The following is a 23,161-nucleotide window of genomic DNA, read 5'->3' on the forward strand; positions in this document are numbered from 1 at the left end:
TCTCAGCTAAGCCATCAGCATGTTCAAGGAAGAACCTCCATTGTGCAAAATGTCAAAGTGTGGGAGGATCAGCACATGCACAATGCCACACACACACACATTCTCAAATCACGCAGAAATGTCGCCGATATGTTCACTAGCGCTGCCTGAGAGACTCAATGAATGAACGCACAGACCACAGGCAGGATTTTATGTTCAGGGGTTGTAGAAGGACGTTGTAGCTTTATTCAAATTCCACACCCGACTCAGCCTTTTGAGCAATTCACACAAAAGAGAGTGAATCATCTGTCATAATAAATGGCTTAAAGCTCAAGCCGGAAATAAATAAATAAAGACATGAAAATAAAAAAGCTGTTTTCTTTTCTCTCTGTCCGTAATTGCCAGACCGCAATGCTCAGTGTGAGCCAGGGACTTTCTGTAAGTGTTGAACATAGTGGACGGCCAGGTGAAGGTTGACTCGGTCGAGGTGAATACAGCTCGGCTGGGGGGACGGATGCAGTTCAGGCAGCTCCGCGTGGTGGCGGGGGGGCTCTGATGAAGATGCCTTGATAAAGACTGTCTGCTGGTATGGCCGCTAATGTGAGTCATTACTCAGTGGCACTCTGCTCCTGTTCTTCTGTCTTATTGAGAAAATTACTTCTCGCGGCATGCGATGAAACAGCCAGGAGGACAAAAGGGATACCTCATGCAAAACAGTGTTGTTTCTTTTGTAACGAGTTGAGAAAGTAATTTGCACATTGGCTAAAGGAATAAAACTTGTGGTTATTTCACGGCTGGTTATTTAAGTTTTAACCAATTTGTATAATGTAATGGTTTTGTAAGGTCTATAGGAATCTAATGGAGGTCTGAGCATTGCACTTGTCTGATCAGACAAGAGTGAAAATCAATTACTTTTTCATTCTCCTTCCAAACTTGTTATCAATTTGAGAAGGGTGAACCGGTGCAGAACTCTCATGGTTAGCCAAGGACATGTCCTTTAGTGTGTCTCTGTGTGAGTGTGGCATTTGTTTGTTAGCAAGTACACACAGACGTGTAGAAAATGTGTAGTTTTATTTTGGTCTTGACACTGACAGGACAAAGAGCTGTAAAACTGTATAGTGAGATAATAAAGCAGCAGCTTTGGCTTAAAATGAAGCTAGACATTAAAACCGTGAAGGTGCAGTCAGTGCACTTTTTCCCCTTCATTAAAAAAAAGTTTTACACTATAAATGATTAGTGCTTTTTAAGAAATGTGTTTCAAGTCATATCGGAACCCTAAGAAATGTTTCTCTTCACATGTATCGGTTTGCTTCACATAGAAATCACATGACTAGGCAAATAATACTCCATTGATCTTGGTAACCCCTTTGTTATTGGACACTTTTGCATCTGAAATAAATCAATAATGGCTGACTGTGGAAAAAAACAGTCAGAATGTTTTCAGTTTCAGCCACGTTTCATTTCAGAAAAGTAACCAATGTAAAGTTGACATTTATTTCTTCTAAGGCATAAGGCAACTTCCTTTTTACTTTGGATTGTAATAAGTGCTTTTCTACAATGACACATCTTTAATGACATATGCGGCAAAAGTGTATTCTGTTAATGTTGTAAACTATGTCTATCAACGGCTATTAATAGCCCTAAGCACATTTAAGCTTAAGTTGATCATGTGATCACAGTTGTTAGGTAATGTGAAACTCAAGGTCTGCTTTTCCCAAAAAAGATGCTCAAAAGTCAAGCCCTGTTTACTTTGGAAGATAAACATTTAGGGGAAATATCCTCTGTGTCCCACAGTGCCCGGCTACAAAACGATGACATCTGTACCATCTAGGTTACCATATGGTTTAAATGACCCTCCAACTGAAAGGATGTTCACTCTGGAGAACAAGTCTCTACATCTAACTCTCCCCTACTTGCACGCATACAGATTTTTGAAGCTGTGTTAGTGAAGACTTTTTATAAGCTGGGTTTCCATCCAAAGTTGCAAATTTAACTTCAAAACTGTTCAAAATTGGAATGGCGTATAAAACATTTGCAAATAAGCACCATTTCCATCCAACAATTCAAAGTCCTAATGAACTGGTAATAAATATCAATTTTTAAAGAAAAGTAGGAGAAGCTACTGAATGTAGTAATTTTCATCTGTAATAAATTACTTGTGCCTCAGAGCAAACAAATGAAATACAATAAATGCGGTCATTTCTTTCAGAAGTGGATGTCTGCTGTTTGGGAACACAGTCATATAAGACAGTTTGGTTAGTTGCTTTATGCCTTCTTATAGTGCAAAGTCACATGATTTAGATGCACATGAACTGAATCGGCAAAAGCATTTCCATCGAAATTTGGCATTTCTATCACGTTTCTTATGCAGTACTTTCAAAATGTGCATAAAAACAAGGTGATGGAAACATACCCTAGTAAAAAGTAAAAGATTTAAAATGCATTTATTTTATACTAAGTATACTTCAAATCTATTAACATTTTTTATTGACATATCGCTCGAGATTTACTGATTTTATTTAACTTAATGTAATTTTGTATAACTTTATTTTGTATTTTATGTAACTTTTTTTGGAATACTACTTGTGCACAATGAACATTTCTTAATATTAGGCCTAAAATATGTTTTAATGTCACTATTGATAAGGATTGTATGACTTTTAATTAATGTCAGTCTTTAAATGCATAATATTTAAGGTGTACCTAAAGTATACTTTCAATAGTTCCACTTTAGCACATTCAGATATACTACAGATAAAGTATATCTTTAATTGGACTTCAGCACTACTTCCGCACAATTAAAGTGCATTAAGTACAAAATTAGTTGCTCCAATTTAGCAGACATTAAACATACCAGTTTAGTATACTAAAAGTACAATTGCAGTGTATTTTTATTAAATACATAATATGTAAATGTATTTATAGTAGTAGCATGAAATAAATGTATTTTAAATACATTTTAGTGTAATTATTTTTCACTAGGATAGCTATGGACACAATGAGCGTCATACTAAAACAGAGATTCCCAGACTTTGCCACACTGCTTTGACATAAAATATTTCTGAAGTACCCCCTGATATTTTAAGTTAATATTTCAGTGATACACATTTGCATGTTCATGGTTCTCTGATGTTGGGTAATGGTCATGTGATATGCAGGCATGTTTCATGTTTTTTTTAAGTTTTATATATATATTTGGTAAATAATTAATACATTTTTATTTTACATATTTAGGATTTCATTTATTATCAGTTCAAAAACTCACGTTTTTCTCATGGTCCAGTTTGGGAAACCTTATACTCAGATAATGATATTTGCTATATGCTGTCCTCACAGATACCTGTTAACATTACACTGTTCACATTGATTTTCAGCAACAAAGTAACCGGACATCATTCTTTTTCAATGAGAGCTTCCCAGTGTTTAAGAACAAAGACCGTTGGTAATGTAAATGAGCAGCAGTATGATAGATCTGAGTTCTGTAGAAAAGCAGGAATGCCTTAAAACCCAAAGAAAAGCAGACTTTTAGCAATTTAATCAATGTCAGTGTGAATGAAGCTTTAGATATGAAGCAGAATATGATTTGGCAGATTTATGAGCATTTCGAATACTTTGTACCACTTCAGAAGTCATTTTTTTTTTATGTTTAATCCTATTTGTGAAGACATTTTTCAAAAATGTAGCAAATTTGCACACACGTTTTTTTGGCTAAATGGGGACAAAGACTATAGTCGTACTAGACATACTATAGAGTAACCCAGGGGTGCCCAAACTCAGTCCTGGAGGGCCGATGTCCTACAGAGTTTAGCTCCAGCTTGGTTTAACACCCTACCTGAAAGTTTCTAGCATGCCTAGTAGGAGCTTGATTAGCTGGTTCAGCTGTGTCTAACTGGGGTTGGAGCTAAACTCTACAGGACACCGGACTGAGTTTGGGTACCCCTGGACTATCCCAAGCCCAAACTTGCATTTATACAACAAATGATGATGTCCCTAGATATATCCATTCCATAGACTTCTACTGAATGATTGTGCATTGATAGTTAATGTTAGTTAATATAGTAATTGTAGATAACCTACCCATCACACAAAACCTTCTAGATTTATGAAAACTTAATTCTGTATGATTTATAAGCTTACTTCCTCGTGGGGGCCAAAAAATGTCCTGACAAGATCAAAATTTACTGGTATTTACTATCCCTGTTATCCTACGTTTGGTCCCCATAATGTATTGAATAGCAAGACACCACACACACAGCATTCTTCTTAATGATTTTTTTTAAAATGTGTTAATGATTGTTTTTAATGTGTTTTTTAATTACAGCTGGTAATTACTTCCGGGATAAACACAATTGGTTTGATGATAAATAAAAACAGGAAATTAGAAAACAACTTGATTTTAAATGTTCTACTCAGAGCAGCTTCAGATAAAGAGATAAAAATGAGATAAGTCAGTATTAAGCAGTGCTTGTGGTGCTCTAAAGATGGCAATGTATTAATAAAAAGCTTGCTTTTTAAGTACTAGAAGCTAAAGGAGTGCTTCACCCTTTAAGAAAGTAAGGTCGATCAACTCCACATGAGCAGGAGAGCACATTGACTGAGTACTGAGGTACTGTATATCTGAAAGTGAGTGAAGGGTACAACATCATCCTCAGGGATTCTTTGAAAGCTAGCTTTTACATTTGGGAAAGGGAACGGGAATTGATTTAGTCACTTGTTCTGCCGCATTGACCACCACCCTGCTGGTTTTTTTTTGTCAACTACTCCAATCAATGTTAGCATATGTAAGGACCGTGCTGAGAGATGAATATCTGTGACTTTTACCTCTAGTAAAAACAGATATGTCATTGATAAACTGAGACTAGAAAACAGAGAGACGGTTATTTGCTAATACTGACTCACTACATTTGTGAACAGTAAACAAAATAACAAAGGCACAGTGGGCCTGCATACAGTGCGGGTAAAAACAGGCATTGTATGTCCTCCCACGGGCTGTTTGTGTGTTCTGAATAACTTGTGTATGTCCAGGGGTATGTGTGAGACTATGCGTCAGTCTAGCTGATGAATGGTTTAGCTTCTGTGAAGGCCATGAAACTCTTTTGATGGTGTATGACAATTTCATTTGAGGGAATCTCAATAATCAAGCAGTTATATTTCATCCATTTGTTTGTTTGTTTGCAAATATTATTTGAATGAGTTTGATTCAATGTTTCTACCAACGTGAAGCGGCTACTGAATAATCGCTAATTGTTCTGATCAGTATTAGTAGTGTATTCTATTGTACACTTTGTTTTATTCATAAGAATGATGATTACTGAAGACTTACGTAATGACTGGTGGAAAATTTAGTTATTTTAAATTGTAACAATATTTCACATTATTACTGTTTTTATTGTATTTGTCATTAAATAAATAAAAAATCCAGCATTTGTGAGCATAACTTCTTTCAAAAACATTAAAACATCTTACTGGCCCCAAACTTTTGAACAATAGTGAATATTACTATATACTATTTATATAGCAATGTTAAAGAAGAACAAAAATGTACAGATAATTTACTCACCCCCTTGTCATCCAAGATGTTCATGTCTTTCTTTCTTTAGTCATAAAGAATTTGTTTTTTGAGGAAAACTTTTCATGATTTCTCTCCATATAGTGGACTTCTATGGTGCCCATGAGTTTGAACTTCCAAAATTCAGTCTAAATGCAGCTTTAAAGGGCTCTAAACAATCCCAGTTGAGGAAGAAGGATCTTATCTAGCGAAACGATCAGTTATTTTCTAAAAATAATTGACAATTTAAATACTTTTTAACCTCAAATGCTTCTTGTCTAGTAAAATGTTATTGTTTTGGTGTTTTAGTTTGTCTGCAAAGGACTAGGATCAAATACTTAAGCATTATCAGTGTACCTATACTCTAAAAAAATTCTCGTTAAAAGCAACCATTGCTGGGTAATTTGGCAACCCAGTGCTAGGTAAATATTGGACAGAACACATGCTGGGTTATTTTGACCCAGATGGTTGGGTTAAATGTTTTTACCAAACATATTTTTTTTTTTTTGTGAACTGCTGCTTAAAAATGACTATATTGCTGGCCTAAAATGCACCTGAAATTAAAAGTAACACACAGAACTAGAGGCAACAGCAATAGTCAAAAGATGAACATTTATTAATAAGCAAGAACACCCACGGACAAAAGTCTAAGACAAATTGAATTTATGTGGGTGAATACAGCATAGCTTACAATATTGCAAACATTTAAACTTGTTTAACAAGTATTTAGAAATAAAAAAATTAACATTTAAAAGTAACATTTCAGTACAAGTGTATTCAAACGTTCTCTTTAATCTGTTTTCACAGAAATAGTGCTGATTTGTCGGTCTGTCGCTGAAATCTGAGCCGGTGATGGACTGCTGTTCGCCAGGGGAACTGTGAACCTGCAAACTGCCTGGTGTTTCAGTTACAGCTGAAAGATGCTGTAACTGACTTCATAACCTGCCCATAAACAAACAGTACTGAGATTAGAGTACATATTTTAACATCAATTTTGTTACAGAGCGAGGGAGACGGGAAGTGGGCAGATCCAAACTCAAAGCTTTATTAGACAAAGATATAGTCAAAACAGCAGGCAGGGTCGAACATCGGCAAACAGGTTTATTAGAACAAGACACAAAAGAGTAATCCATAAGGCAGGCGAGGGTCGATCAGCGGCAAACGTAATCCAACGGACGAGGCAAACCGGTAATCCAAAAAGACAAGCTAGAGGTCAATCGAGGGGCGAACAAACAGTCCAAATCGACGAGGCAAAGGGTTAAATCTATGACAGGGCAGGCAGAAGGCAGACAAGACGATATAACAAGGTGAGGAGACAAGACTAGAATAAACCAACTAGAAACACGACTGAACTAGACTAAGGATCTAACAAAGTGGCCCCATACAGTTGCTAACACTAGACGAGTGCTAAATGCAATACAGTACTCGGCCACTAGGAAGAAGAAGTGCAAGGCTTATATCCACAAGTTTCCGGGGGGCGCTACTGTAAAAAAGAACGTGGGTACAACTTCCGATGAGGTGGCGGATGTAGTATACCAATGGTATTTTGTGTGCTAATTAGCGAAGAGTCTAAGTGTTTTTTAGACCATTGTTTACTTTGTAAAGATGCACACCTTTATGAGAGAACGTATCATCGCGTTCTAATGGACAACATATGCTTTTTGAATTTGTGTTCCCACATCATTAGCAAGTTTGGATTGCGAAATCTTGAATGACTGTCAACTAGTGAAATGACATCTGAACCAAGACATTAGAGCTTGTGTTAAAGGGCATGCCAGATGAAGCCTCGATTCAAGGCTTGTTAATGTAGAAATCCCTTTTGTAGAAGCCTCACTTTCTGTCCAGTCAGATTTACTTTGCGTGTCCTAATGTTCGACCCCCAGATCTTACTTTGCGAGTACACTTTCATTGGGACCTATTTGATAATGACATTGTTAAATACCCAGTCATATAAGTAATATAAAGACTGCAAATTATTTCAGGAAAATTAAATATATGCCATATGCAATTAATATATGTGTACATTATCCTTCTATTACATCATATTGATATTCGTACTGGCATTTAATGGCACTGTTCAATGGGTAAATTAATTTATCAGAGTCAGAAATTCAATAAACACACACACACATGGTTAGGCTTTTATTTGTGTATATAACATGGATCGATCTATGGAAATTGTGGTGAATGATTCTTCCGACGGAGCTTCACAGGCTTTTGGCTGCTTTATTTTTTACTAACCACCAGATCGCGCTGTTTTCAGCACTCTTGAAGCTTTGAATCTTTTTCCCGAAAAAGTCAGAGGAAAGTCTCGGTGCTTCACGAGGCTCATTTGCCCGTCACTCCTGTCAACTGTTGAATGAATGAGTGTCATGTCTTGCTTGTTTACTTTGAACCGGAAGTAAACAACAGTCTGTGTAATGTGAAATGGCAGTAGGATGCACAGGTGATCTCTGGTGGCGGGCAGACCAGACAGGTTTCGTGAATTTCAGTATTATAATGAATAAAATCAGCTTGTTATGCAAGGCAGAAGGTCTTGCAAGGAGCGACCACTTGTGACGCATCTAGCTGACTGACATTTCGTTCCTGTATGTTGGGTTGTGTAAAATAATATTACTTACAGCACAGTAAAGACTTTATAAATTAAAAAAATGTATACAAACCTTTATTTCACTTAAGAAGTGCAGTAATTAGGCGCGCTGAGAACCACAAAAAGTCATTGCTTTGACTGTAACTCAACAGCTGGGTTGAAGTAACCCCGTACTGAGTTGTTTCATCTGAGGGCAGGTGTATTGTTTCAGTTTTCAGTGAGATTGACCCAGCCACTACCCCACGGCTGGGTAACAATAAAAACGATCCAGCTCTGCACAGAACAACCCAGAATATGACCCAACAGGTTCAACCCAGCAGTTGGGTAGAAAAAATAACCCAGCAATTTTTAGTGTATATAAACAGTTTTTCTAAACAAGAACCAACCGCAACAGGCGACTTTACTGTGTAGGTGAAAACGTGGTGTATCTCTGTTGTTTGATTGATTTTAATGTGTCCCTAGCAATGTTAAAACCAAACCTACGCCCTTGTATACCACACAGAGCTTTGTTTCATAAGCTGAACAATTTTGTGTGGAGATCATTTGTATTCAGAGTCTTTCATAAGGCTTTCAGTTTTTGTGGATTTTAAATTGGGAACCACAATGGCTGGATGGGTTTCATCAAGTGTATTCAGTGTTTGGGACTCATAATTTAGTCATTTTCAATGCGAGAATTTTCTGTAACACTAAAACACAGATGAAAGATGGATCCTCAATTTTCATTCAGCAGATGAAACATGAATTCTCAAGAGAAACCTTCATGCTTCTGTCCTACATTAATTCTGCATGTATGGCCGCTCTCATAGAGTGGAGGCGGCCTTTTATGATGCTAGAGAACAGCCTTCCTCATGTTCCCCAGCTAGCATGCTTTGAGTTTTATTATTGACTACTACTGCATTGACTACCACAGTACAAACATGAAGACTAAACATAAAAGATAAAGAATAAAATGCCTTTTTTGGAGGTTTTGGTTAGAAAGCAGGCGTAAATGTAATGATTTTGATATGTTGCTAACTCGTGCATGTGAATGCTAAACAGCTAAATTACAGAAATATATTGAAGTTAAGATTATTTCATCAAAGACTGTTTTACTTTGTGATTGAGTACAAAACTTATCAACATCAGTGTTATCACAGCTGGGAACACTCACTCACACACAGTGTGCAATTAACATAATATGTGCTGCAGAAAAATTCAACCTCTGTAGCAACTGCAGTTGTGCACGACTCATTCTGCTATTAGCACAGCACTCATGGTAATAGTTCCGATTTTCAGGGAGGAGAGAAAAGATAAATTAAATGAGAGACACCATTAATAAAACTCAAAAAGCCAGGTGATTCTGACTCATTTCAAATGATTTCCCAATTTGCTTTATTTGATTGCAGCATTTGCAAGCAACATGTTGGTTTAACCAAGAATAATTTTGTCCTCAGACTCCTAGTTTAAATTAATTGTGCCACATTGTCTTAGCTTTGAGTAAATTTTTTTCTTAATGCTTAATTTGGAGTCTTTTTCAATTCAGCAGTAGGGGCATTGGTTTTAGACAGTTTTGGGCTTCCTTCAGTTTTGGAATCCATTCAAAAACAGGTCAAGAACTTCATGAACTCATTGCAAGTCAGTATCATTTGACTGCATTTCATCTATATGTGTGATGTATAAAGGGATGTGCGCAAACACACCTTGTTTTGAGTAGTGCTGTGTTCTGACATTTATATTGCCACAGGGAGCCAGTTTCCCCCGGGCCCTGAGGTATCTGATGTTTGTTTGCAGTTGTTCAAAGACAACTTTCTTTGAGTAACTTTGAACATTTAGATAACATTGATTTTTAGATAGTAAAATGTATACCGCAAACAAATAGGTGGTTATTTATAATCAGTAAATTCATATTAGAGTGTTAAAACTAATGCTATTCAAAAATGGCTTTCATTAAGTATTAAATGACAAATGTAGGCTAGAAAACACTCAAACTTAAGAAAATTAGAAATGTTGATTTGGCAGCTAATTGAAATAAGTTTAACTTTTTTCCTACCAAACATAGAATTTTTTATTATTTATGAGCGAATGCTTTCCCGCTGAAAAGGAATTTTCTGTGTCTTCACGTTTTCACTGTTATACACTCAGGGGCGCTATTATTCATCTCCTTAATGAGTCCACTATTTCCTGCTCAAAAACACATGCGAGGAAGACGAGCAATCTCATATGTAAGCAGATGTAATCCATATAAAAAAATAACTGCAATCATCAACAATAAACAGCATATACAGTTAAGGTCAAAAGTTTACTTAATTTTGCAGAATCTGCAAAATGTTTATAATTTCAGCAAAATAAGAGGGATCATACAAAATGCATGTTATTTTTTATTTAGTACTGACCTAAATAAGGTATTTCACATAAAAGATGTTTACACATGGTCCACAAGAGAAAATAATAGTTGAATTTATAAAAAATGACCCCGTTCAAAAGTTTACATACGCCTGAATCTTAATACTGTGTTATGTTACTTGAATGATCCACAGTGTTGTTCATGGTAGTAACATGATAGTTGTTCATGAGTCTCTTGTTTGTCCTGAACAGTTAAACTGCCCAGCGTTCTTCAGAAAAATCTTTCAGGTGCCACAATTTTTTTGGTTTTTCAGGATTTTTGTGTATTTTAACCATTTCGGCAATGACTGTATGATTTTGAGATCCGTCTTTTCACACTGAGGACAACGGAGGGACTCATATGCAACTATTACAGAAGGTTAAAACGCTCACTGATGCTACAGAAGGAAAAACGATGCCAGGAGTGTAAACTTTTGAACAGAATGAAGATGTGTACATTTTTCTTATTTTGCCTAAATATCATATTTTTTTCATTTAGTACTGCCCTTCAGAAGCTACAGAGGATATGTGTTTCCCAGTAGACAAAATAAGGTAAATTTACCCTGATCTTCAAGTTAAAAAAGTTTTCTACTCCTGTCTTTTATTTTAAATATTTTATTCAGGTCAGTACTAAATAAAAAATAGCATGCATTTTGAATGATCCCTCTTGTTTCTGTAAAATAATCAACATTTTGCAGATTCTGCCAGGTGTATATAGACTTTTGACCTCAACTTTAAATGAAAACTGCCTAATGTTACTGAGTGAAATGTCGATCCAGGAAGTGGCAAAGGACTGTGTAACCTTTGGGGGTGTTTATGGAAGCAATGTACTGCATCTTTGCTTTAATCATCGTACTGAATATGATCCAGATGTAGTATTTGATCAAATGTTCTCTTTTTTATTTTTTAATAAAACTTACCTAAATTCAGGTGTTGGTAAAAAAAGAATGCTTGAAGCTGGAATAAAACCACTTTTTTCTTTTTCTTTTTTTGTTAAAAAGTGAAGGCTCTGTTCTATATTTGATGTATTGCATGTTTCATACAACAAAATGTATGGGGGCCATGAAACATTAACATTACTAAAACTGAACTAAAAATAAACCAAGGCTAAATATATACATTTAAAAAAAATAAAAATAATACAAATGTCAAAAGTACATAACGTAAAATAAAATAAAACTGAAAATATACAAATATAATCTGACTAAAAAAAAAAAACAACAAAACCTAAACTTGAATATTATATAAATAATAATTAAATAACACTGGTTTGGAAAACCAAACAATAATCATTTTGATTAAACGTCTTATTTAGAAAAGTGCAGAAAATACAATTAAAGCATACTGTTAACTAATTAGCATATATTTTCTTCACTCTTCACAGTTAATCAAAATGAAATAAGTGCATAATAAATGCATTAAGGAATTGTCCCATTATGCACTGTTAACTTTTAGTTCTGGTAGTCAATTTAAAGCAATTATGTTAATTTAAACCTAAAATTTGATCATTTTCTAGGGAGAAGAAGCTGTGTCCATGTGCATCCAGATGAGATGGGGGTCTAGTAGAGTTTCTCCAAATCTGGGACACAGGATAAATACATACGCAGGGAGTTGACTCCTAAGGGATCTCTGTGGAAGCTGAACAGGTCATGGATGTGGCGTGTGGAGTTGTTCAGTGCTGCAGCTGCTTTCTCAGGGACTTGAGTATTTCTGGGTGAAATCTCTTGCTCTGTACTATAAGCCTCCATCACAGAGGTAAGCTGTGACTTTAAATCAGAGCTCTGCAGTGTCACATATTTGATGCCCTGAGAGTGTTAGGCTTCTAAGCTCCTGCGTCAGGATGGTGAAATTCTGGGACGTGGTTGAGCAATGGCTGAGTCAGAGGGGCTGGCATGCATGGTTTTTAGGAAGGCTGACATTGGACAGTATGAGGCTGAGGACAGAACAAAGTCTTATGAGACTTAGGAGACAAATAGTACTGTGTGTTTCAGCTTGTTCTCTCTGTAACATGCATATTTTCTGTATGGAATTACAGGAATTACTCATCCAAAATGAACAGTACCTTTCAGATTGGGATGATGATGATTTAGTGAACTGCACTAGATGATTTTATGTCGTAAGCATAGTTCCTTGATTTTTCAGTTTTGGAAGATTAGATTGTTCTGTAGCCTATTATTAGAAAGGTCTATGTAATCAACAGAAAGTGGGGTTTCAGGATTGCTCATTACCGCATTTCTATGCCTCTCTTTATATTCACCATTCTGCCATTAATTGTAAGACTAATTTCTGTGGTCTCATTCTTTGTTATGGCATAAGATTTGGGGTTGTTGGATTTGTTCTCTAAAAGAATGTGAGCTTTTCACTCGTAATTGCGACTAAAAAAAGATCTGTGTGAACTGTTAAGTATATTTAGGAGCATGTGTGCCAATAAAAAGTGTATAACAAACATCTTGATTACCATTTTAAGTGGCCTTAAATTTGGGGACAGAAAAGCAGGAATTGCCATACAGACTAATGCGACTATTATGCCTCAAAAGGCAAATATTTCATGAATTTAAATAGCATTTTTCAATTTAAAAATGTGGTGCTATTGTGCATTCTACAGGCTCACAGTTTCAGAGCAGTTCACAATCAATAAATACCGTGCGTTAGGGGTGTAACGAGACACTTATCCCACGAGACGAGACGAGACATGAGACTGGGTTTACGAGAATGAGATTTTTAAACTTTTTTAGAGAAATCCTCAATGATGAAATATATAGGGAAAATAGTCTTTTATTCAACTGAAAAAGACAAAATGCAAAAAAAATGGAGGTGCATTTTTAACTTTTAATGAATTATATACAGTAATAAACAACATTTAAACAAGAGCTTCATGATTCTGAATAACTGAATAACTGAGAATCCCATTTTTTAATAAATTGGAGACCATGATTCTCTCATGATTCTGGAGAAAAAAAATATTAAAAAACTAAACGAAATAACAATAAACTAGTGGTTCTGACAAAATGTTCATTGCTTAAGTCTTTTAAAAACATATATTCATTTAAACAAAATAAAAAAAAAATGTCAATGAAGGAGTCAGTGTCTCAATTCATTAAGACTTGAATGAATGATTCAGTGACATACTTTTTTTAAACAGTTGTCGACACCTCCTGGCGGAAGAGGATAAGCGTTACAATACATAAAGGTGTATACGATACTTTCATTTTGATAGCTACTGTAGACAATAAGGGTTTATACCCAAACTATAAACTTTTATCCCAGTAATTCTGTCATTTAAATGATTGTAACACAGAAATTATGATTATAATGTGGTTAAAAAGACTGTTTGTGTTGCTGTTTCTGGATCAGTAGCAGTATGAATGCAGATTTCAATGTCTTTAAAGGAGAAGTCCACTTCCAGAACAACAATTTACAGATAATTTACTCACCCCCTTGTCATCCAAGATGTTCATGTCTTTCTGTCTTCAGTCGTAAAGAAATTATGTTTTTTGAGGAAAACATTTCAGGATTTTTCTTCATAATGGACTTCAATTGTGCCCCCGATTTTGAACTTCCAAAATGTAGTTTTACATGCAGCTTCAAAAGACTCTAGCCGAGAAAGAAGGGTCTTACCTAGCAAAACGATCTGTCATTTTTTTCGAAAAATAAACATTTGTATACTTTTTAAGCACAAAAGCTCATGTAGCACTGGCTCTGGCGTGTGCGTTCGCAACACTACGTACTATTGAATCACATCGAAAGGTCACACGGAACTACAGACCCAGTGTTTACAAAGCGAATGCGCAAAGACTAACAAAGTGCAAGTAAATCAAATGCTGTTTACAAAAAAAAAAGCTACGATGTCAGACAATTTTGAAGTAGTAGAAGAAAAGAAGGAGTTTTTCGCCATTCTCTACCTTTTTGAGCTGGAGTACACAGACGATGAACTTAGACATGATTCGTAGTAGTGATGGGAAGTTCGGATCATTTTACCGACTCGGACCTTTGAGTCTCGTTCAGCAAAATGAACAAAAAATGGTCTTTAGTCTATGATTAGCTCACCTCACCTCTTATCTGACAAGTTTTCGGGTTTGAGTCATTCGTTCATCACGTGACAGCCCCATAAGATGAACTAATGACTCGAAAAACCCGAAGACTCGAAACTGATGAACTAGTTCCAGTACAGAACCTAATAGGATGTTGCGCATGCACGACTGAATGAATCACTCCCTGACATGACTCGTTCTTCCCATTCAAAATGAACGAATCATTCAAGAACGCGCATCCCAGAGCCTGTGCTACACAAGCTTTTGTGCTTAAAAAGTATACAATTTTTTTATTTTTCGAAAAAAATGATGCTAGTTTTTTGCTAGATAAGACCCTTCTTCCTCGGCTGGGATCATTTAGAGCCTTTTGAAGCAGCATTTAAACTACGTTTTGGAAGTTCTAAATCAGGGGCACAATTGAAGTCCATTATATGAAGAAAAATCCTAAAATGTTTTCCTCAAAAACATGCTTTTCACGCTCCACTGACACTTGCGATGTGAAACAGTCATAATAGACATAGCTAAATCATTGTCATTCAGAAATGAGATCACGTTGGATCTCGGGATCCGATCTTTTAAGGATTAATCGTGCAGCTCTAATATAAACAAAAACGTTTTGTGAGGATATCATCACGAGATCTCGCAACATCCGACTGGTCTCGCGAGACACATTGAATCTCGTCACATCCCTACCGTGCATTGATGGTAAATGATTGCTTATGATTGGCTGTTGATGAATTATGACAACGTTTACTTTATGATGCTAATTTTGTAATATATTGTAGTGAGTTATAAGAGCGCATATTTTATCTCATGCATCTTTTTGAATGAGCAGCCAGCAGTTGTAAAGCATGGACAGTTTATTTCAGGCTTGTTTTTAAGAAATGTCCCACATTATGTGTACATTATTTTTCCTAGTTATTTTTTTCTGTGCATAATAAACTGTATCTGGCATTTATCTCAATGAAAACTCTTGATAAGAACATTGTTTAACACATTTACAGATTCAATTTACAGATTTTAGTAGTATCAGTGCAATCCTGTTTGAAAAAAAAAAAAAAATTACAGTAAAAACCTAATGTACTTTTTATATTTAAATTAAATTATTTTGCTTGTAAATATCTCCTTTTAAAGGAAACAAACAAACAAACATTTTTTCACACATTTTCATTGCACTCCAACAGTTTTTTTAATGCACAACTGAATATGTGCAATCAATAAATTTGTACTTGGACAACTTAACGATTTACAGTGAAAGCTTTTGGTTTTTCAGAGTCTTTCTAATGCCATGGTTTTATTGCACTTGCTAAAGAACTGTATTGATGTATCCTTTCCAAAATCATTGTGCATAACCTAAACCGCTTCATATATTATATGCTATTATATTGTTTACCTCTTCACAATAGCAACTGTCAATTTCACCACCAAGTACCCATTTAAACAAATATTTACATTATGCATTATGCAAGTAACCAAATTTTTCCAGCTAGCTTGAAATAAGATGCTGCTGCCAGAATGAATCTGATCCAAAATCCTAAACACATGGAGGGCAAGCATCATTAAAGATGATAAAGTCTTGAGAGTGACTGCAGAGAGTTTAAATAAATCAACATAAATTGCTTTTAAATACTTAGTGTTTTGGCCACATGACAACACTGAATTATGTAAATATACCAGAGCATCAGAGACATTAATTTCTACAGTATAAAGGCAATAAAAGTCCAATTTTGACCTGAATTTTTTAAAAAATCTTAAAGTGTGCACTTTCTGACGTTTTGGATTACTTTGGTCTACGGACCTGGCTTTTTTGGACCTAAGGCGCAGTGAGTTTTTGGTGATTTTTCAGTTTAATTTAGTCTAGCAATTATTTAGTTGAAAATACTGTAAAAATAGGATGAGCTGTCTAAAAGTGGGACAGGTTTTTGTGAATTCGTAATGCAGCACAGTTCAAAGCTTTTTACTCCCAGAGTTTTTGTGATTGATGTATGACTTTTGGGTTCTGCTTTTCAATTGAACTTTGTTAAGATCAGGTGGGACAGACAACCAGCAAAACTGGGCCATTGGTTTAAAATGTATAGCAAGTATTGTATGTTCTAGAAAAGTTTAGAACAGTTGTCTTCATTGAAAAGTGAGACCTTTTGATTACAATTTTTTTGTCAAACTAGTCTATATTTTTGCTAGACAAACCATGTCCTATCATTTTAAGGTGGTCAGTCAGGTCTTTTTATGGTGGTTCATCTAGCCATAAAAAGCCTGATCAAGGTCTAGCAGGTCAAATAATACAGCTAATCTATCATCTAGATCAGATTGGATCAGTTAATGACCATGAATGGTGCCACTATTCTACACAGAGGCTTTATTTTCAGAAGAGCATTTTTTTTGAGAACACTGATTTTGCATTTAGTTTACAAAAAAATGTCAGTCGATTAAAATGTTTAATCTAAGTAATTACATGATGTTTAGATTAATTAATCTAATTGATCGCAAAATAAATTTGACTGTGAAAATACCCACAAAAGATTTCAATACCCAAAAAAGAAGGGAATTTTTCTGTCAATTAATAATATATGAAGTATATATAATATTTTATTTAATTTTAATGAAATGATACTCTAATTAAGAAACTAAATCTGCCAGCAGGTGGCAGGAAATGTCTTTATGAGCCATTTATTCGATTCGTTCAAATGGCTGATTCACTCAGGAATGAAGTAAATGGCTCTCTTTATGAATGGGCCTTAAGCGGCAACTTCCGGTCTCCCTCTTGAAGCCAACACGGAAGTGATTAAAACTGCAATTCATCGACTGGCCGCTAGAGACTGGCTCCAAAAGGGAGTCAATCCCATAGACCTCCCATGTTAAAATGCCCAACTTTACAGCAGAAAAAAATATGTTTACAGCCTGGTACAAAAAGTGGTTTTGGTCTATATAGGTAATTTTGCCCTTCATGACAACTGTGAGGGGGGTGAATTTTTTTATAACTTATCCGTTTATTTTATATTAAGCCTTAAAGTTCTGCATAATTAAGGGCGTGGCCACTTGAGTGACAGCTGGATTACCGCTATGCCCTACAAGGCAAAAGACTCGAGTGTGAAACTGAGAAAAATGTCTTTAAAGATTTTTAATTTTCCAGAAAAAATATTTATAGGTAGGACACTGGAAATCTGGCAATTAGATGTTTTAATGAAAATGAACTCAAACTTGACTTTTGCCACTATTTTAAAGTTATTGTACTCCTTTGCATTGTTTGCAAAAAGTGAGATGTCATGCCAAGGTAAAAGGCAGTAACTACTACATTATATACAATATTTGGGTGCTGATCACCATTTACAGAATCATTATAGTAACATCTGTATAAAATCTAGTGAGCATTCGTTTACTTTAAATATTATTTACGATTAATTATTGTTGCCAAGTTATCTAATCATCTTGCCAAGTTATCTATCTAATCATCTATCTAATCATCTTGCTTACAGTGCTTTATGGAGCAGTTTGTTAGATCGAGATCTATCTAATTGTCTAATGAAGTGCCGACCGATCAAGTCAAGTTAGGCTACACTGTAATTTAAACGCGGTAGACTTTAAAGGACAGTAAATCAAAGGCAGAATAGCGTATAACTCCAGGGCAGCACAGTAATATTAATGAATGGCTAAACAAATGCAGAGCACCGTAACTCAATTTGAGCGTTCCACAACAAAGTCAAAGAGCGGTAACTGATGTACTGTATTCTGCCTTGGTTTCTCCTGGGCTTTTCTCATGGCAACACTGCTGTCACTACTGTCGAGTTAGGCGGGCGTGGTCTTTTTGCCCATTTTCGATTATCTGGGAGTGACGCATGGTGGCCCCGGTCACTTGAGGCTTTAAAAATGTTCTTCAGAAACCTACGAGTGATGTCACGGACACTACATCCATGTTTTTTACAGACTTTGATGGGCCTTTGAGTTCACACGATTCGTTCAAAATGCATATTCATTTAGAAACTAAACACCGCTGTGTTGCTCGGAGATGCACAGCAATTCTGCTGTGGCTTCAAAGGTAATGTGTTCTCTGCAAAAATTGAGCGAAAACATGTAATATCGTGTTTAAAATTAAATATCAACTTCTTATTTACTGAACTGTTGTATAAAATCACATTTACAATCACGTGTCATATTCATTATGATGATAAGTCGACAAATATGATGCAGGGCAACAACTCCATAAATGTCAACAGTCAGCTATATGAAATATATAATGACGTACAGGTCTGGGGGCGGGGCCAGTGCATAAACTGCGTATTTTAATTGCGTTATTTTTTCATAAGTAAATGAACGCGTTAAACTGACTAATTTAAAATAATGATTATTATTAAAATAAATCCACAACACTGAAAGTTTTAAATAAGTTATTAATAGTAAAGTAGATTTCAGTTTCTTATTTATTATCTCAAGTTTTGTTCTTTTGTCAGGCCTTTTTGCACACTGGTGTAAATACATGCAGCTGCTGGACGCAGTTTAGCACAACTCCGTGCCTCATTACAGGTGACAGATTTCGTAGACACCACTCTGAGCACTCAGCGTTGCATTTTATTCATTTATACAGTTCTCCATCACTGACTAGTGTATTATTTAACACATCTGTCTCGCTGTGATATAAATTGTACCTTTCTCTCTTCGAGGAGTGCCAGCCTCTCAAGGCAGTGTTTGGTATTATTCTTGCAAATGCTTCTGTAGTCTTTATCTGCCGCAGCTGTAAACAGAATTATGCCAAAAAATCAAATCCTTTTCAGTGATGCTTGTTTGAAACTCACTCTCTCATGTAGTCCATTTCACTGTAAAAGCTGTATGTCTTATATCTCTTAGTAGCACAGGTCACAGATGCAGCAGAGACAATGGTCGCCCCTGTTAAAATTAAGGATTTAAGATTTGTGACATATGTTTGTGTGTTCCTGTGTGTAATTGAGCTGCTGCTGTGTGTGTGTGGTGTGTGTAAGAATGAATGTTTGCGGTGGAGATGTGACACACACTAGGGATGCACACTCCTGCGGCTGTGCTGTGGGCCCTGTGGGGACGTGCATGTGTGAAATGCCACTTTGAATCACTTTCTAATCTAATAACGCCAGCATGTTCAGTCAGTGGGACAGAGAGAGGGAGACAAACGAGATATAGAATTATTGTTGCGTGTGTACTGCATATAGGACTGGTGTGTTCTCCCATGTCCTTTGGGTCTGTGTACTCATGAAAATCCATCTAAAGTTGTTTGTAAGGGTTTTTTGCATGTTTTTTTTTTTTTTCCTGCACCTGCAGTCCATTATATGGCACAGCGGTTCTCAACTAGTGGGTCGCAAATCTGTTCAGAGTCTTAATACTTTGATTTAGCTCTTTGATTTCCAATTTAAAAAGAAACAATTAGCATTTTTTTCAATTGATTACAAGCATTGTTCAACACTGAAGCCACATTTTCAAAGCTGTTCATTCAAAACTGTTTATAGATTGCATTACCAACATGTATCTTGGCCAAACAGTTGATCTCACCTTCAAAACTCACACCAACAAAACACTTCATACATGTCTCAAAAAGCTTGTTTCACCATTACACTGAAAACAGTTTAGAAAACATACATTTCATTCATAGCACACTGATCTATAATTACTAACAACAGGGAGCATTACATAAACTAAGTACTTTTATCTTTGAAGTTTGAATGATTTTTCACATAAGTATTTCATTATAGGATAAGAATAACATCTTTTCATTTTACTGACTGTATTACAGCACAAAGAATGAATGAGAAAAGCAGCATTTCCCCTCTATTTCTTTACATACCAAAAAAAAAAAAAAGTGAGGAAAAAATATATAAAAAATTCCTGATGGACTGGCCAAAAAATAGGACATCTGGCCTAGCTTTTAGCTGAAATTGCTGGTACAACTTCGTAGTAAATATTCTGCTGAGATTTAATATTTCAATATCATTCCTGCAGAAATGGACAGTTTGGCATCATTCTGATTCGAATGTGATTTTATCAGTTTTGAAAGCAGTGTGTTAGCATTTGAAAAATGTGTTGAAATTGTATATATGTGTTTTTTGTTATTGGGCTGACATTCTTCAACTTCAGCACATTTGACGGTTTTTCTGAAATGCTAAAACACATTTTTTGAACCATCACTCATTTTCTCAAAACCTTCTCAAAGTCCAAATGTTCAAACTAAATTCACAGAACCCCTGACTCTTGTGGCAAAATCAATTCAAAACCGTTTCACCTGTACTCAAAATCAAACAAAGCTTTCAAATCATTCACACATTAGTCAATACTATATGCACTACAATAAACTAACAAACTAGCAATTTTACTAGCAATAAAAAAGATACGTAAACATACACTCACTCAAAAAAAAAAAACACACACAGTCAAAAGAAATCACACCTAAGTTTGGTGAATATATAAAAAAAGGAAAAATACACACATATGTATGAGTATATATATATATATATATATGTGTGTGTATATGTATATGTATATCTATCTATCTATCTATCTATCTCTCTCTCTCTATACAGATATATATATATTTAGTGTGTGAAGAATTTTGAATTATAAATTATAAGAATTATAATTCATTAGAATATATGAATTATAACGATGACATCCGTGTTGCAGTTGTGCTTAACTTTTGCTTTCTTGTGTTTAGGGTTTTGCATCACAAGTTCATCACAGAGCAAATTGTGTCTTAGTGAATGAGAATGTGTTTAGAGTTTTGCAAAAAGAGTACATGAGATCTGCAAACAGTGTCTGCAAGCAGAAACAGTGATTTATTTATTAGGTTTAGGCTATTGAGAATTTGCTTTAGAGAATGGGGTTTAGTGTTTTAGCAAATGTGAAAAACTGTAAAATGGATTTTTAATTGTTTTTATAATTAAAACAGATTTAAACTTTTGAAAACTATTTTATGTGAAATTATAAAAAATAATCTACAACTATGAAAACCAATTATTTGAAAAATGTATTTGTTTGTTTGGTTTAAAAAAAAAAACATGATTTTAATCAATCTTCATTTTAAAAAATTGGTATTGATTCTTAAATCCCAAGATCAAACTTTTAGTATATGCTTTTCTTGGCTGATGCGTAAAAATTTTACCAAACATAACTTGTAAGGTGCCTTCCATCTAGTAATCGCAAGAAGCTTTAGATATGAAACTTTACTTTATGTAAGCCGTTCAGTGTCCATAGCTTAATGATTTGCTAGAAAATTAATTCTAGATAAATTCATAAATTCAAGCCAAGATTTATGTTTATAGTTGAACTATGTTTATAGTTGAATTATATAATTATAAAGTTGATATAAAAACTGTGTTGCGTGCAATTTATGTTTGTATGCATTTTTATGTTTCTATAGTGTTTATTGTGTCTAAAAATACATAGCAACTGAATAACAACTAATTGTTTGGGCTAAGTTGTTCATTTTAACTTTTAATATTACAATAATGTGCCAATTGAGAGGGTTCTCTGTATAGTTTACAGGGAGTTAAACTTGTGTTTTAACAGTTTTCTGAAAGCTTACAGTGTCTGTAGTTGAAGAAACATCTGGCTATATATTTAAGTATATAGCTTGAATATTTCATTTACAAATGTTACACTTGATATTATTAATGTTTCATGAAGATTCAATATAAATTTGACATGTAAGTAAATTATACATGTAAGTTACATTTTCTGACTCTGAAGTTTGTAATAATTCACAATTGCCCTCTTCTGGTAAGCATCACATAATTTATGGCTATTATTTTTTCAAAAGAGTTTGTGTGTGCAGGTCCTAGAAGCAGAGTAGAACGCAAGTGGATGAACCTCAGTCTGCTCATTGTGGAGATCAGCATGTGGCAAGTGTAGTGAAGTGTGAGACAAAGAACATTAAATGGCTGTTGACAGGGTAGAGGTCGAACCGGGAGTAGAAGTTATTCAATAGAGGCTTGAGAACAGTGACACTATATAGGGAAACGCAGTTGCAACTCACTGAACGCTTCTTGACAGCTCCCGCTTTCTGTTATTGTGGTACTTACAGTTGAGAATTTGTGATGTTTTCTCTAAAAGGTAAAATAAAAACAGGCACTCACACATTTATATAGTCTTAGGTTTTCTTTGATGCTCTGTTTTACAATATATTTTCACTGTCTTTCCCTGCAGAACATTCAGCCTTCCGGAAGTCAAATACATAAAGCATTATGTCATTCCTTCTACCCAAAGAGACCTATTTTTTCACCCCCGGAACTACTTTTTGTCATTTGTTTAGTTATTTCATGCCGAGCAGGCCAACACTGCACTGCAAAAACACTGTAACTATGCCAACATTGGAACACATTGGGGAAAATTTGACTTCTGATTGATTTTGACATAAATTTCACATTTCATTTTTCTCAAAATCTCAGAGTGTGTCATAGGACAGATCATAACAGATCATTTTGACATTGTAAATGCATTTTGCCTTTGCTGTACACTAATACACGTACCTGCTTTTTGATAGCCTAGTCATTTCTAAATTGACCTACAGTACCGCTTTTCAGGAGGCCTCAGATTGCAGCTCTTTTCCTGTAGGGGTGAACATGACATTATCAGAATTTCTGCTGAATATGGCACAGATGATGTCTAAGAGACACCTTTTTAATCGATTTTGGTTATTAA

The sequence above is a fragment of the Labeo rohita genome, chromosome 12 (genome assembly GCF_022985175.1).
Source record: "Labeo rohita strain BAU-BD-2019 chromosome 12, IGBB_LRoh.1.0, whole genome shotgun sequence".
Taxonomy (NCBI): Eukaryota; Metazoa; Chordata; class Actinopteri; order Cypriniformes; family Cyprinidae; genus Labeo; species Labeo rohita.